The sequence below is a fragment of the Magnolia sinica genome, chromosome 3 (genome assembly GCF_029962835.1).
Source record: "Magnolia sinica isolate HGM2019 chromosome 3, MsV1, whole genome shotgun sequence".
Classification (NCBI taxonomy): Eukaryota; Viridiplantae; Streptophyta; class Magnoliopsida; order Magnoliales; family Magnoliaceae; genus Magnolia; species Magnolia sinica.
This window is the reverse complement of record NC_080575.1, coordinates 47,817,178-47,831,085: the sequence shown is the minus strand read 5'-3', so window position 1 is coordinate 47,831,085 and position 13,908 is coordinate 47,817,178. Positions and strand designations below refer to the sequence as shown.

General features: G+C 32.8%; 1 long non-coding RNA gene across 2 annotated transcripts; it reads right to left on the bottom strand.

The window, feature by feature from the left end:
• Positions 1-11,046: 11,046 nt before the first annotated feature.
• Positions 11,047-13,056, bottom strand: LOC131241545 (uncharacterized). 2 transcript variants are annotated; one of them, XR_009169107.1, is made up of 4 exons: positions 12,793-13,056; positions 12,412-12,683; positions 11,909-11,957; positions 11,047-11,764 (listed from the first exon to the last, which is right to left on the bottom strand). It is a non-coding gene; the product is annotated as an uncharacterized LOC131241545 (long non-coding RNA). The 2 variants fall into 2 exon arrangements; XR_009169106.1 differs by having other exon boundaries at positions 12,412-12,663; positions 12,793-13,053.
• Between the last annotated feature and the right edge of the window lie 852 nt (positions 13,057-13,908).

Genomic DNA, 13,908 nt, shown 5'->3' with positions numbered 1-13,908 from the left:
CAAAACCTATAACATAAACCTAAACCTTAACCTAAACCTTAACCTATAACCTAAACCTTAACTTATAAACTAAACCTTAACCTATAACGTATAACCTAAACTCAATTCCCTAAACCTTAACCTATAACCTAACCTAAACCTTAACCTATAACTACACTTATAACATAAACCTAAACCTATAACATAAACCTAAACCTAAAACCTAAACCTAAACCTAAACCTAAAAGTATTCTCAAATCCCTAAACCTAAACCTACACCTAATCCTAATCTCAACTCCCTAACCTAAACCTAAATCTAAACTTGAAAACCCAAACCTAAACTTGAAAACCCAAACTAAACCCGATCCCGAACCCGAACCCGATTTCCTAAACCTAAACCTTAACCTATTCTCAATTCCTTAAAGCTATAACATATAACCTAAACATAAACCTTAACCTAAACCTATAACCTAAACCTAAACCTTAACCTAAACCTATAACCTTAACCTAAACCAAAACCTATGACCTAAACCTTAACCTATAACCTATAACCTATAACCTAAACTTATAACCTATAACCTAACCTTAACCTTAACCTACACCTAAAACCTAAACCTTAACCTAAACCTAAACCTAAAACCTAAATGCATTCTCAAATCCCTAAACCTAAACCTACACCTAATCCTAATCTCAACTCCCTAACCTAAACCTAAACCAAAATTTGAAAACCCAAACCTAAACCTGATCCCGAACATGAACCCAATTTCCTAAACCTAAACCTTAACCAATTTTCAATTCCCTAAAGCTATAACATATAACCTATAAATTATAACCTAAACCTAAACCTAACCTAAACCTATAACCTTAACCTAAACCTAAACCTATAACTTAAATGTATTCTGAAATCCTTAAACCTAAACCTACACCTAATTCTAATCCTAATCTCAACTCCTTTACATAAACGTAAACTTGAAAACCCATACCTAAACCCGATCCCGAACTCGAACCCGATTTCCTAAACCTAAACCTTAACCTATTCTCAATTCCCTATAGCTATAACCTATAACCTAAACCTATAACCTTAACCTAAACCTAAAACCTAAACCTAAACCTAAAACCTAAATTTATTCTCAAATCCCTAAACCTAAACCTACACCTAATCCTAATCTCAACTCCTTAACCTAAACGAAAACTTGAAAACCGAAACCTAAACCCGATCTCGAACCTGAACCCGATTTCCTAAACCTAAACCTTAAGCTATTCTCAATTCCCTATAGCTATAACCTATAACCTAAACCTAAACCTAAACCTAAACCTATAACCTTAACCTAAACCTAAACCTAAAGCCTAAATGTATTCTTAAATCCCTAAACCTAAACCTATACCTAATCCTAATCTCAACTCCTTAACTTAAACCTAAACTTGAAAACCCAAACCTAAACCCGAACTCGAACCAGATTTCCTAAACCTATAACCTACACTTATAACCTAAACCTAAACCTATAACCTAAACTTGTAACCTTAACCTAAACGTAAAACCTAAACCTAACCCTAAAAGCTAAATGTATTCTCAAATCCCTAAACCTAAACCTAAACCTAAACCTATTACCTACAATATTAACATAAACCTATAACCTAAACCTATAACCTACAACATTAACCTAAACCTATTCTCAAATCCCAAAACCTATAACCTAAACCTAAACCTATAACCTAACTATAAACCTTATCTTATAACCTAAACCTTAACCTATAACCTATAACCTATAACCTAAACTCAATTCCTTAAACCTTAACCTATGACCTAACCTAAACCTAAACCTATAACCTACACTTATAACCTAAACTTAAACCTAAACCTAAACCTGTAACCTTAACCTAAACGTAAAACCTAAACCTAAAACATAACTGTATTCTCAAATTCCTAAACCTAAACCTAAACCTATAAACCTAAACCTATAACCTACAACATTAACATAAACTTATAACCTAAACCTATAACCTACAACATTAACCTAAACCTATATTTATAACCTAAACCTATTCTAAAATCCCTAAACTTATATTTATAACCTAAACCTATTCTAAAATCCCAAAACCTATAACCTAAACCTAAACCTAAACCTTAACTTATAAACTAAACCTTAACCTATAACATATAACCTAAACTCAATTCCCTAAACCTTAACCTATAACCTAACCTAAACCTAAACCAATAACTTACACTTATAACATAAACCTAAATCTATAACCTAAACCTAAACCTAAAACCTAAACCTAAACCTAAAACCTAAATGTATTCTCAAATCCCTAAACCTAAACCTACACCTAATCTTAATCTCAACTCCCTAACCTAAACCTAAATCTAAACTTAAAAACCCAAACCTAAACTTGAAAACCCAAACCTAAACCCGATCCCAAACCCGAACCCGATTTCCTAAACCTAAACCTTAACCTATTCTCAATTCCCTAAAGCTATAACTTATAACCTAAACATAAGCCTTAACCTAAACCTAAACCTTAACCTAAACTTAAACCTATAACCTTAACCTAAACCAAAACCTATAACCTAAACCTTAACCTATATAACTTATAACCTATAACCTAACCTTAACCTTAACCTAAACCTAAAACCTAAACCTTAACCTAAACCTAAACCTAAAACCTAAATGTATTCTCAAATCCCTAAACCTAAACCAACACCTAGTCCTAATCTCAACTCCCTAACCTAAACCTAAATCTAAACTTGAAAACCCAATCCCGAACCCGAACCTGATTTCCTAAACCTAAACCTTAACCTATTCTCAATTCCCTAAAGCTATAACATATAACCTAAACCTAAACCTTAACCTAAACCTAAACCTAAACCTATAACCTTAACCAAAACCAAAACCTATGACCTAAACCTTAACCTATAACCTAGACTTATAACCTATAACCTAACCTTAATCTTAACCTAAAGCTAAAACCTAAACCTTAACCTATAACCTAAAACCTAAACCTAAACCTAAAACCTAAATGTATTCTCAAATCCCTAAACCTAAACCTACACCTAATCCTAATCTCAATTCCTTAACCTAAACTTGAAAACCCAAACCTAAACCCGATCCTGAACCCGAACCCGATTTCCTAAACCTAAACCTTAACCTATTCCCAATTCCCTAAAGCTATAACCTATAACCTATAACCTATAACCTAAACCTAAACCTTAACCTAAACCTATAAGCTAAACCTATAACCTTAACCTAAACCTAAACCAAAACCTATAACCTAAACCTTAACCTATAACCTATAACCTATAACTTAAACTTATAACCTATAACCTAACCTTAACCTAAACCTAAAATCTAAACCTAAAACTATAACCTAAACCAATAACCTAAAACCTAAACCTAAATCTAAAACCTAAATGTATTCTCAAATCCCTAAACCTAAACCTACACCTAATCCTAATCTCATCTCCCTAACCTAAACCTAAACCTAAACTTGAAAACCCAAACCTAAACCCAATCTCGAACCCGAACCCGATTGATGTAATAATGTAGCCCAATCACATGGCAATAGACCAAAAAATTTTCCTTTGTTGGCAAGCATACTCGAACTCAAGCATCACAATGCATCTATTTCCATCTCCACTATATATCTCTTATAGCATAGATTATTTGAGATTTGGATTTATCTTATTTTTAGATTCATGTCCTAACACAATATGATAGTATTAATAGACAAGGTGGATTTGTCAACATTATTCCAAGACCCATATAACTTCTCCTTATAGGAAGTTGGGTAGGGCACATGTAGCTTGAATCCATCAAAGGAGATAAGGATCACCTCTCATATGTTCTCTCTCTTTTCATTATTTTTTTTCCATAGGATTGTTTATTTTGTGGTGTCTGCTTAAATATACACACAACATTTTATCATATTAATATAATTATAAGTGGCCTAATCTTACCTTTCTAAAAACAACTAATAATAATTTCTACCTGATGAGAAATCACCAAGTACCATTAGGCTCAACCTAAAAGATAAATCAGCATTTTCTTTCTTTCCTTTTCTTTTAACACACACTCATACACCAGAGTCGCTTATGGCCACAATGGGTACTTGAACTCGTGACCTTGTATTGAAACTATTTTGAATCTACCATGAAGGCATGAGTAAGGACCTAGGTGTGTGTGCATAGTCAGTGATGTGTTCACCACACTGAATTTTGTGAGCCCCACCAGGAAATAGGCTATGAATAATTTTTTGTATTTTATTTATGATGTTAAACTTATATGTATTTATGCGTGGATGAATGTGATGTAGATAAGATTGTTTGTGTTTGGATGGATGTAGTTTATGTTTGGATGAATGTAGTTTATGTTTGGATGGATTTATGTAGTTTGGATTTAGATGGATGTGAATGTGAATATGATGAAATATATTATATAACAAGTGTATATCAAGAAGAATATATTGTAACAGGTGTATATTAGGAATTTTGTGCTAGTAAAAAAAAAAAAGAGACTTTTACCTATGAAATATTTCGTTGGTAAAAGTCCCATCCACGTTTTTTACCTACGAATAGTTTCGTAGGTAAAAGTCTTCCGTAGTTTGGGTTTAGATGGATGTGAATGTGAATATGATGAAATATATTATATAATAGATGTATATCAAGAAGAATATATTGTAACAGGTGTATATTAGGAATTTTATGCTGGTAAAAAAAAAGAAGAAAGAGACTTTTACCTACGAAATATTTCGTTGGTAAAAGTCCCATCCACGTTTTTTGCCTACGAATAGTTTCGTAGGTAAAAGTCTCCTCTACGTTTTTGCTAATAATTTCTAAGTGAAAAATATAAGACTTTTACCGATGAAATTTTTTGTCGGTAAAAGTCCCATCCACGTTTTTTACCTACAAATATTTTCGTAGGTAAAAGTCTCCTTTACGTTTTTGCCAATAATTTGTAAGTGAAAAATATAACACTTTTACCGACGAAACTTTTCATTGGTAAAAGTCCCATCCACGTTTTTTACCTACGAATATTTTCGTAGGTAAAAGTCTCCTCTATGTTTTTGCCAATAATTTATAAGTGAAAGATATAAGACTTTTACTGACGAAACTTTTTGTCGGTAAAAGTCCCATCCACACGAATATTTTCATAGGTAAAAGTCTACTAATACTTTCACCGACGAAAAGTTTCGTTGGTAAAAGTCCCATCCACATTTTTTAGCTACGAATATTTTCGTAGGTAAAAGTCTACTTTTCGGTAAAAGTGGTTTTCTGCTTTTTACCGATGAAAATATTCATCGGTAAAACTCTTACCGCTAAATTTTCAAAATAACATGAAAATTTAAAATACTTTTACCAACAAAAATTTTTATTAGTAGAAGTATTATTACCGACGAAAAAAAAAATTCGTCGGTAAAAGTGCAATTTTACCAACGGAAAAAAATTTCGTCGGTAAAAAAGTACTTTTACCGATGAATTTTTTTTTGTCAACAAAAAATTCGTCGGTAAAAGCGCTGTTTCTTGTAGTGCATAGACCTAAGTTTATAGAACTTAGTACATATCTGATTATCCATTTAATTGTAGTTAAGTGTGATTCTTTAGGATTAGATTGATATTTAGCACAAATTCCAACACTAAATGCAATATTAGGTCTACTAGCAGTAAAGTACAAAAGACTACCAATCATACTTCGATATAGTCGAGAGTTTACACTTTTACCTGATTAATCTTTTGAGAGTTTAAGAGTCATACTCATTGGAGTATCAAAATTTTTACTATTCTCAAAGCCAAACCTTATTACAAGGTTTAATGCATATTTAGTCTGTGAGATGAACATTTCATCTTCAAGTTGTTTAACTTGTAATCTAAGGAAATAATTTAGTTCACCAACCATACTCATTTTAAAATTGGATTTCATTAGATCTGCAAACTCAATAGATAAGTTAACGTGCGTAGATCCATAAATAATATCGTTAACATAGATTTGAACTATCAAGATGTGATCAGTATATTTTTTGACGAATAGGGTTTTATCAACACTACCCAAACAAAATTATGACTAAGTATGAATTCAGTCAATATCTCATACCATGCTCTGGGAGCTTGTTTCAAACCGTAAAGATCCTTTTTAAGATGGTAAACATGATTTGGAAGTTTGGGATCTTCAAAACCCTTTGGTTGTTTAACATATACTTCTTCATTCAAATCACCGTTTAAAAATATACTTTTTACATCCATTTGATAAATTTTGAATTTTTATAGCGTGCAATCGAAATAAATAATCTAATTAATTTAAGGCGCACAACTAGTACAAAAGTTTCATCGTAATCAATACCTTCTATTTAAGTATACCCTTGTACAACCAGTCATGCCTTAATTTTTATTATGTTTCCCATTTTATCAATTTTATTCTTAAAAATCCACTTGATTCCAATCACATGTTTATCAATAGGTCTGGAAACCAAATACCATACATTATTTCTAATGAATTGATTTAATTCTTCTTACATGACATTAATCCAACTTTCATCAACGAGTGCTTCATTTACATTACCCAGTTCAATTTGAGAAGTAAAGCAGACATGGTTACATATATTTTTTAATTGTCTTCTTGTCTAAATGTCAGTGCGAGGGTTACCAAGTATTTGATTAGTCGGATGGTCTTTGACTAACCTTAGCTCAGTATTGCCTGATTTAGATGAAGAGTCAAGTATATTAATCAAATTGACATCATCATCATCATCATCATCTTAATTAGGACTGGGTGTGATCTGTTGATTATCTATCACAAAATTTATAGATTCTTGTATCACCCTAGTTCTTTTGTTAAGAACACGGTATGCCCGACTATTTAGAGCATAACATAAAAACATTCCCTCATCGCTCTTGGTTTCAAATTTTCTCAAATTTTCGCGGTCACATAATATAAAACATTTGCTTCCAAAAGTTTGAAAATATTTAACTGTGGGCTTTTTATTAAACCACAATTCATAAGCTGTTTTGTTTTTAGCTTTTCTAATATAAATATGATTTATTATATAACATGCAGTACTAATAGCCTCAGCCCATAAATTTTTTGGTATATTCATACTATTTATCATTACACTAGTAATCTCTTAAAGAATTCTATTTTTTCTTTCAATAATTCCATTGTATTGAGGTGTTTTTAGAGTAGAAAATTCATGTGGTATATCATGATCATTGCGGTATTTCTCAAAATCTCTATTTTTGAATTTGATACCATGATCACTTCTGATTTTGACCACAGATAACTCTTTCTCGGTCCAGATACATTTTAAAAATTTTCTGACTTCATCAAGAGTATCTGATTTTTCTCTTAGAAAGGCTACCCAAGTATATCTACTGTAGTCATCAATTACAACTAGAAAATATTTCTTTCCACAGCTACTCTCCATTCTAATTGGTCTGATTAAATCCATATGGAGAAGTTTAAGAGGTCTAGCTGTGGCTAAGGAGTTCATTTTCTTGTGATTGCTCCTAATTTGCTTGCCTATTTGACATGCGCCACAAACTTTTTCTATCTTTTTCAGTTTTGGTAGGCCACGTAAGTGATCTCTTTTGCTCAATTTATATAGATCTCTATAATTTACATGTTCAAGACGTTTATGCCATAGTTCATTCTCATCTATTTGGACCATGTAAAATGAATAGTTGTTGAGCAAGAATTATCAATTATATAGCAATTTTCAGACGTTCTGTGACCATTTAATATTATACTTCCTTTCTCATTTATAATCTCACATCCGTGATTTAAAAATTTTACACTATGCTTATTATCACATATCTGAGATATGCTCAGAACATTATGTTTTAATCCTTCAACATATAGAACATTTTGAAGAGAGGTAATTAGGAAGTTGTACATTACCTTGGCCAATTATCTTGCAGTTGCTTCCATCTCTGAATGTAATTGAGCCACCATTTACTTTGTTGATGTTTGAGAATATAGCCTTATCACCTGTCATGTGTCTCGAACATCCACTATCTAAGTACTATCTTGAATGGCTATTATTTTTGAAAGTTATGTGGGCAACAAGACACTTAACCTTTGGAACCCATTTCATTACGGTTCTAGTTTAGGAGGATCTCTTATTTTTCGTTGTATTTGGGAGTTAGGATTTCTTCTTTTTTCTATATACTCCGGTCTTATCTGAGTTGGATTTCCATAGCACTTTAAGCAAGTCCACAAATTTTTCAGCTAAAGGAGGTTTATTATTCCTTTGATGTTTGTAAACATTGACATTATTTATTACATTAGAGACTTGAAAAGATTTTGAATTTTTGAAGTAATTTCTTTTACAATTTGAATATCTTAGAGTCTCAGCTTTAGAGTTCGAGGATTCTCCTTTTACAAAGGTATGAGCAGAATCCTTAGATTTCAAAGAATTATTTTTAAGATAACCCAGACCAAACTTGTCACCACATCGTCTCGATAAGGTTAACAATTTTTCAAGTTTTTGGTCACTAAGGGCATATTTCCAAGTATCCTTTGAACTCTGAAGGGAAGAAACTTCAAGTTTTAGTTTCTCATTTTTGGTTTAAGTTTTTGCAATTCAGAAGATTTAAAACTCAAGTCTAATTTTGTTTTTTCAAAACAATCGAAAAAATGAGATTTTTTCTAAAATAACTTTTTCAAGTTCTAATTTTAATTTAGCTTTATTTTCTTTTTGAAGTTTCAATTTGAAAACAATTTGACAACTCTCTGTATAGGGCATTATAAGCATCTTGAAGATCGTCTTCATTTTTAGGGTCACTTCTTAGAGTTTTATAGTTAGACATATTACAGCTATATGATGAAGTGACTCTGGCTATCGTCATAAAGGCTTCCAAATCATTTGCATTTTTCTGGTCTAATTCATCAAATTCAGAATTAGTTTCAGAGTCTAATGATTCATCCCAAGTAGCTATCATGCCTTTTCTTTTAGATTTATCTTTTTTAGGACATTTTGAAGCCAAATGCCCATATTCATAATAGTCGAAACATTGACTGTCTTTTGTTTTAGATTTTCAAAAATTTGATTTTCCTTTTCTTTTATCAGATGGTTTTTGAAAAATATGTTCTTTTCTTATTCTTGAAAAATCTATAAAATTTCTTTGCTAACAATGCCATATCATCTTCATTTTCTTCAAAATCAGAATTTGTATTAGTTTCCTTTAAATTAGATTTAGAAGATTTAAGAGCAATGGACTTGACTTTAGGAGCTTTGAAATTCAGCTCATAAGTTTGAAGAGAACCAACTAACTCCTCGACTTTCATAAAATCTATATCCCTTAACTCCTGTATAGCAGTAACCTTTGAATTAAACCTATCAGGTAGTGATCGCAGTATTTTTGCGCAAACCTTGCTTTCAGGGATTCTACCTCCAAAATCCCACATGGAATTTACTATGTCATTTAATTTCGTAGAGAAGTCGATAAAAGACTCATTTTCTTCCATACAAATCTCCTCAAATTTGGTTATGACGGTTTGAATTTTAGATTTTTTTACTATAGTAGTTCCTTCATGTGTCATTTCAAGAATATCCCATGCTTGTTTAGTTGTATTGTAATAAATAAATTTTTTGAATTCATCAGGTGATAGAGCACAAGTTATAGCATTCAAGGCTTTTTCTTTTGTACTGCTTTCACATTTCTAAACCGTAATCCAAAAAGCAAATGCGGTTTCTTTCATTGATATGGTTCTATCATTGGCTACTACTTCCATCATAGGAGGGATCCACTTAGATACAGTGGCTTGTCACACACTTTCATCTAAGGATTTGAGGAAAATCCCCATCCTGAATTTTCAGTATGAATAATTAGAGCCATAAAATGGAGGTGGCTTGGTAATGGATAAGCTTTCGAAATTTGAAATTTTAAAGCTCTGGATCTAGCTCAAGGAGGTAAATTCAAAAAATAAAAAAAGCAACCCTCTCTGATACCACTTGAAAAGGAGAGCTTATGATGTCTTAAAGAGGTGGTGAATAGGACAATGCCAAATAATTGAAACAAGTGCTGAATATGTAAATAAAATAAAGATCTCAATTGCTTGAGTATTGAAACATTGATTCTAAATAATTCGTATGACAACCTTCACCTAAAGTTTCACTATGCCAAAATTGCGAATTTGCGACAGACCAGATCCGTCGCAAAACCAAATAAATGACGAATTTCATCTGTCGCTTTGTCTGTGGTTGTTTTCTAGGTCGTAAATTTTTTACGACAGTTAAAATCTATTGGAAAAATAAAAAAATCTGTCGCTAAAATTCGGAAAAACCCACCCAAAATATTCATCATTAAAAATATTTGCGATGGATACGGTCCATCGCTAATATGAGAAGAAGCAACAAACCTCAAATCCGTCGTTGATTTTCAACTTGTTCAGAAATTAGTGATGGATTTGGTCCATCACTAAAATATCTGCAAAAAAAATATCATCACATTAAAAAAAATAAAAAATCTTACACTTGATAGTCATTCAAAAAATAATTCACATGATTGTTTAATAAGAATCCCATTCACAAAATTCAAAAGATTGTGCTGAATATGAAACTGGACTAAATATTGCTCAGTAGGCCTGAATAAGAAACTGAACTAAATATATAGTAAATAGCCAAAATTAGGTCATCTACTGATGAAATATGGGAATGTAAAATTGTTGCCTCAATAATATTCAAAGATTAGACATGTGGCCCAATGGTACTAGTCACTTGATCATAATAACTTGGTCTAGAGTTCAGACCATGGTATATCTACAACAGTGTTTAAATATAAAATAGCATGTAGCGTAGTGTTCACCTATCTAAAGCATGAGGTACAAGCTACATAAGATTGTTCTATTCAGTAGATCTTTGGGGAGGCTAATAAATCCATTGGGGCTCATCAGATCAATGATGTGGATAATCGGTACAAATTATACATACTACACGCATATCTTATTAATATCCTTGCTCAAGGATCATATAATTCCTCTTCCTGGATTACCATCTTTCTTTATCATATTGAAACATCAAGAATGCAGCAATAAGCTTGAAATGGCTATATTCCTGAATAAGTTTCTTCAGTGAAGAGGTTTTAAAAAAGAAAATGAAAAGAAAACAGATGGAATGACCTTTAGGAAGTTTGCTGTTGAGCTGGACAATCTAGATTGTAAACAACCTGCACATGACTTGATCCAATATGTAAACACCCCATATTATAGCACAAGTCATGGACTCAAGTCCATTTGTTGTAGACATTTAAATCCGGCCTCAAATGATATGTAATCCTACCATCTAAAAAAGACAAGAGAGGGCTTAAGACCATTTGATATGTAAAACTTTGAACGAGGTTCTGAGTGGCTGTGAGACATAACAAAGGGGCTCAAGTATAACTATTGAAATCCTACATAGACTCAGAAGCAGGTCCACCCACGTATTTCAAATTGGGGTAAACATAAATATCAGGATCATCCTTGAAATCTGTGGATATCATACTAGGTTAGAAAAATATATAAAATAAGAAAATTGGGAGTAAGAACCTGGGACAATTTAATAAAAAAATGTAAAATCTGCATGAACCTGGATTGTCAATCATCAGAGCCTTCCATTTTCTCTTGTAGTTGGGGATTTTAATTTGTTGTTAATGGATGAAATAGAAAATTCAAAATCGTGGTATCTAAAACTCAATTTTTATCTGGATTGGCATTACTAGTTCACAAACCTTTGGGTTCCACGGACCCTTATATTCAGGATTTGGAATGGTTGGAGCTGTCCATTCACCATCTTCTTCATCATCCCAGTCTTCTGGCTACAGCAAACCAATTCAAGTAAAACATACATGTATTGTAAGGAAGCAATTAAGCAAGCCATTCATAAACTGGTGTGCTTCTAGGGAATTGTATTTGTTAAGACTGGGTTGTATTATAACACATGAAAATTATAAATCAGCTACCTTTTTTGGCATCAGCATTGTGTATCTCTTTGGGAATGTCATCGTACCCCTTGTCAAACAGAAAGAATCAGTCAGTCCCTTTGTAAAGGAATGTTTCCTAAAAGTTCAGTCAGTCCCTTCATGAGGGAATGTTTAAAATGAGAAGACTCAACATTACACATGCAAGAGTTTCAACAAGATAGGGACGTCACTGAAAACACCCCATTCTACAGTTTGAATGAGGATCATGTCGCATAAGAATAACCATTAGGCTCAATCCACTAAAACCATCGATTAGCTTAGCAAAATAGAAAAACTAGAAGTTAACTGTGGGGAAAAGGAACAAATAGAAGGTCAAAATCGGTAGTGTTGTTATTCCAACAATACGTGGTAACATGCATCACCTAGAAACATGATACTGTAGTTCCACATATACAAATGGTTACCAGGTTAAATCACCATATAGGGTGAAAAGGAGATAAAATGGAGGACAAAAACACTAGATGAGCATTAATACTAGTTACCTGTAAGGGGTCTCACCACCAAAATTCTTTTGATCAACTGCACCGCTAAGCAACTTCATGTAGCAACCACCACAGTCAAGCTTCTACTCATGTTTTACCTAGAATTGAAAAACCAGAGTCTTGTCCTTGTTACTGAACTCAAGGAACTCTGCCGAAATGGCATAGAACCTATAATCTTCAGTGGTTTGGATTCCCGCATTGAATTGACAGTTGAAATCATCACCAGGCAACCGATAATGCACTTCAAGATCCCTAGAAGAAATCTATGACTTCTGAGAAGAAATAACTAGCACACAGCAAGCTCACAAGGCTATCCAAATGGGCAGCAACACCTTCACCATGATATTCGAAATACAAGAACTAGGAAAGTTATAAGAGTACCTTTGTCACTGGGGCCTCTATTCCATTTACCAGAAGTGTGATTCCAATCACCAGCCATTTTCCCATCTTTCTTCCAATCAGATTTCATCATCGGTTTTCCCATCCATCTTCAAGTTCCATACATCAACATAATATGAATAAATATCACCAGGGAGAAAGTGACATTCAAAAGGGAAAAAATAAATAAAAATTGATGGAGTTTATCTTTAAGAAATGTAAACCATTTAACCTGAAGAAGGGCTTGTTGAACTTCAACATTAACATCTCTTTCTTTTTTCTTTTCTTTTTTTCCCCTTTTTTCCCTCAATGGATCAATTGTTAATGATCAAAAGGTTAAAATGAATAGGCATTTGGGAGTAGAAAATTACTTGGTTGACAAGGACAACACACCAGTCATGAAGCTACTTGATGATCATGTCACAAATAGTAGTCTTCCCTGATGCTGCACCACCAGCAACTCCTGTGCAAAATGCACCAAATGGTGTGAATTTTCTTGACGCCGCACCACCAAAAGTTACTTAGGATACTGATGGGGAATGATTGATTACAACTCACAAGTATATTAAATTGTTGCCTCAACAATATTCATAGATTAGACTTGTGGCCCAATGGCACTAGTCACTTAATCCTAATATTCACAAATTAGACTTGTGAACATTGACCTTTTAACAATTCATTAGAAAACAAGGCTACAAACTAAACAACGGAATCATTTTCTTAAGGTCTCATACGGTTTTTATTTTTTTTTTGAATCATCTTTTCAGCTTTTGGTTGTAAACTAGTACAAAGTTAGCATTTTTTTTTTTCATTTCCTGAGAATTCATAGGTTTATCATCCCGTGTTTTGAATTTTGGTTCCCATATTTTGAATTCTCTTTCTTTTTAGCTTTCATATTGCTAGGATTGGTGCATATGCAAGGTGAATAAGTTATGGCAAGCAGATCAATTAGAATGAGCTCATTCTACAAGTCCTTTAGAGCAAAGGGCCTCTAATAAGGTCATTCTATAAGTTATGGTTTCACTTAGCTAAAAAGCTATCAATGTTTTTACAATCAGCCACCCTCCAGGAATCGGTCTTCCTCTTTTAGTAGGCTCTTGGAGCCAGCCATGGCAGTGG